The sequence below is a fragment of the Microcebus murinus genome, chromosome 4 (genome assembly GCF_040939455.1).
Source record: "Microcebus murinus isolate Inina chromosome 4, M.murinus_Inina_mat1.0, whole genome shotgun sequence".
NCBI lineage: Eukaryota > Metazoa > Chordata > Mammalia > Primates > Cheirogaleidae > Microcebus > Microcebus murinus.
The window spans coordinates 41,212,004-41,216,225 of record NC_134107.1 but is presented as its reverse complement, the minus strand read 5'-3'; the positions used below and the strand labels follow the sequence as shown (position 1 = coordinate 41,216,225).

The following is a 4,222-nucleotide window of genomic DNA, read 5'->3' as shown; positions in this document are numbered from 1 at the left end:
CTCTAGACTGAAAATATAGAATTATGGAATCTTCAGTTTAAGAACTGGAAAAGAATTCAAATGATTGCACTGTAATAAACACTTTCTGCTTCCATTTCTGTCTTGCCCTCCCACTCTCCCTCTACTATAGTTATATGCCATCATGACATAAAACAAAATAATATAATTAGCATTTAAAAGAATAGACTTAAGGATTGATTACTATGCTTCTAATATCAATCAGGTGAATGAAAATACTGACAATGAAGATAAAATCTCACCTTCCGATTTAGTGCCCAAGGGAAAAGCAGTAAGGTCATCTCTGATATTTCACAAATTTATACATTTACAAAGATTTTTCATATTTTTCAGGTATAACTTGGCATTAGTAAGTGAAAGCCATTTAGATAAGGTCTTCAGGCCTTCTGGCAGTTTTACAGAAATGCAACTATTCTGGGATTCTATGATTTTAGGCATTTACTTTTTTGTCTCTTTGATTGACCAAGTTAAGGCTGACATGAAACATAATGTCCAGCCTGAAGAAGTTGGAAATAGTGACAAAGATCAGGCAAACAAAGCCATAACCTTTCACTGTCATGGCTGGGAAGAAACACAACATAATACAAGTGACTCTTGGGCAGTGTAAAGGGAGATGCCAGAGTGGTAGAAGAAAAAAAAAAACAATTCAATTTGAGCTACAAACCTCCGGGTAATGTTTCACACAACCACTGTCAGCTCAGCAGTAACCACTGCAGAGCCCTAACCAATGTTGCTGTGAAGCAAATGGATCAGTGTTCCAGGCCTCCTAAAGCTAGCTTTTTCTTTTCTTTTCTTTTCTTTTCTTCTTTCTTTTATTTCTCATGTTGTTTTATCCCTATATATTTTTTAAAAGTAAGTATACATACATTTGCCTTTCTTTCTTACTTACTTTTCCCTCCTTCCTTTCTCTTCTTTCCTTCCTTCCTTTCTTTCTCTCTATCTTTTTCTTTCTTTCTCTCTTTCTTCTTTTCTTTCTTTCAATAGATTTGTGGGTATAATTGGAGTTTGGAACATGAATATATTGTATAGTGGTGAAGTCTGGGCTTTTAGTGTGCCCATCACCCATATAGTGTTCATTGCACCCAATAGGTAATTTTTCATCCTTTGCCACCTTCCCACCTCCCTCCTTTTGAGTCTACAATGTCCATTATGTCACTCTGTATAATGATGTGTACCCACAGCTTAGCTCCCACTTATAAGTGAGAATATGTGATAATTGGTTTTCTGTTTCTGAGTTATTCCACTTCGGATAATGGCTTCAATTTTCATCCAAGTTGCTGTTAAAGATATTATTTGATCTTTTTATGGCTGAGTAGTATTCAGTGGTATAAACATACCACATTTTCTTTATTTGCTCATCAGTTGATGAGCACTTAGGTTGATTCCATATCTTTGTGATTATGCATTGTGTTGCAATAAACATTCAAGTACATATGTCCTTTTTGATGTACTATATTCTTTTCCTTGGAGCAAATACACAGTAGTAGGATTATTGGATCAAAGGGTACACCTACTTTTAGTTTTTTAGGAATTTTCATACTGTTTTCCATAAAGGTTGTACTAATTTATATTCTCACCAATAGTGTATAAACATTCCCTATTCACCACATCTGTAACAACATATACTGTTCTTTAACTTTTTGATAATGGCCATTCTGACAGGGGTAAGGTGCTATCTCATTGTGGATTTAATTTGCATTTTGCTGATGATTAGTGATGTTGAGCACTTTTTCATGTTTGTTGGCCATTTGTGTTTCTTTTGAAAAATGTTTGTTCATGGCATTTGTCCACTTCTTAATGGGGTTATGTGTTTTTTTCTTGCTGAGTTGTTTGGGTTCCTTGTAGATTCTTGACATCAGTCCTTTGTCAGATGCACAGTTTGCAAATATTTTCTCTCACTCTATAGGCTGTCTCTTTACTCAGTTGATTATTTCTTTTGCTGTGCAAAAGCTTTTTAGTTTATATAAGTCTTATTTGTTTATTTTTGGTTTTGTTGCATTTGTTTTCAGAGTCTTAGTCATAAATTCTTTGCATAGGCCAATATCCAGAAAAATTTTTCTTAAGTTTTCTTCTGGAATTTTTACAGTTTCTGCTCTTATATTTAAGTTTTTAATCCATCTTGAATTAATTTTTATATATGGTGAGAGATCGGGATTCAATTTCATTCTTCTGCATATGACTATCCATTTTTACAAGCAGCATTTATTGAATAGGGTGTACCTTCCCCAGCGCATGGTGTTTTTTTTTTATTATTTTTGTCAAAGATCAGTTGATTGTAGGCATATGGCTTTATTTCTGGGTTCTCTATTCTGTTCCCTTGATCTATGTATCTATTTTCACAACAGTACACTGTGCTGTTTTGGTTGTTATAGTTTTGCAGTATACTTTGAAGTCAGGTAATACGATGCCTTCAGTTTTATTCTTTTTGCTTAAAATTTCTTGGTTTATTTGGGCTCTTTTTTTGTTCCATATGAATTTTAGGATTTTTTTTCTAATTCTGTGAAAAATGACATTGGTATTTTGATAGCAATTGCATTGAATCTGTAGATTGTTTTGGGCAGTGTGGTCATTTTAACAATATTGATTCTTCTAATTCATGAGCATAGGATTTTTTTCCATTTGTTTGTATCATCTAGGATTTCTTAAAATTATTTTTTCTTTTCTTAAGTAAAATTTTTAAATTGAAAAACAAATCCAACACTCCTCATTGCAATAAAGACTAACCTCAAAAAGGTTCAGAGTCAAGAATTGTTTGGTTGTTCCCAATGTGACAGAATACATAATGTCTCACTCTATATTTAGGAAGTCAAATCACCTTCAGTATTTTGTCTTAAAAGTTGCTCTCCTAGATAAGAGGTGGATATACTGATGAAATTCAAAATTCTTGCTGCTGTCCACTTTATGCCTGATGTAACTATACAGGTTGGCACCTTGTACCACACCCATGATAAACACATCCAACCACTTTATTCTAAAGGAGAAGATAGCATTAAAAGCAAATATCACCCAGGGTACTGGATAAACAGTAAGTCCTAACCAAAAGATTCTTGATTCAGCCTCTGAAACAGTTTTATTCCCTTGAGGGGCTGCCTTCCTGGACTCAAACAGTCAGTGGCTCTTTCCAATATGATTTCACCAGTGTAGTACAATCATGAGACTATCTGTGACATTCTTCACTGCCCCAAAGTGGTCCCCTAACACTTTTTATTTTATTTCTTTGAGCTTGCCTCTATAATATCCATTAAGTTATATATGCCACAAACCAAGTTGAAACACCAGCAAAAGGTATCATTTATTATAGATTGTCCTTTGCCATGATTAGACAAAGATGATAGTCTCTACCCACTGAGTGAGGGTGGTTTTCCATAAATAGACCACTACTTCCAGCCCAGGTATAGTGTACTCAAAGGCCATTCAAAAGTAACCTTGAACTGTTAGAATGCTTTAGAATGGGTCTACTGTCAACACAAGCATGATGTGACATATTGTTTACACAAATGTGATGCATTCCTAATAGCTAAAAATGGAAAAATATAGGAAAACAGTGAATCCATCAAAAACAATGTTTGAGATATTTGGGCTTTGAGAACTTTACTTATAGTTTAGAAAAGAAAAAAGATCACAATGAATTTGGAAAAACTCTAGTGTTTTGGTGATTGTTTTTTGCTTTTTGTTTTTAATCTCAATAAGCTGTATTTAGCAAAACTTCTTTTCAGTAGTCCTTAAGTGCAGCTTTACAGTTGTGCCCAATTCACTGATAATTTTGCAGTTAAGTATGTGCATTTTTTTGTAAAAACTAGAAAGCACATGTGTGTATGTATGCTTGTGTCTAAAGTTAAGGTTTTCCTTTAATGTATCATAAAAGATCATAGACGTCATGTATCCTTTCAAAGGCACAATTAGTAGGATTAACACCATAACTAAGAAAAAAGATCCCCCTGTTATGAAGATCACAGGGTACTGAGAATACGCACTTTTCCCTTAATATAAGATTTTTCATAGTTAATCTTTGTGAATCAATACAAAAGCATAATATGTACCTCATTGTACAATATTGATGCTTAGAATGGAATTTCATGTTTCCTGGCCTCAAGAACATATCCCATTTTAAATAACTTTCATTACATCGAGTATATACACTTATTGGGCACAGCCTGGCTCTATCCAGAGTAGAATTTGTGGAAATCATTGAGGCCTGGTCTGC

The 4,222-nt window shown here is 34.0% G+C and overlaps 1 pseudogene; it reads right to left on the bottom strand.

Annotated features, from left to right (window-relative positions):
• Positions 1-2,816: 2,816 nt before the first annotated feature.
• Positions 2,817-3,171, bottom strand: LOC109730712 (Golgi apparatus membrane protein TVP23 homolog B pseudogene; annotated as a pseudogene).
• Between the last annotated feature and the right edge of the window lie 1,051 nt (positions 3,172-4,222).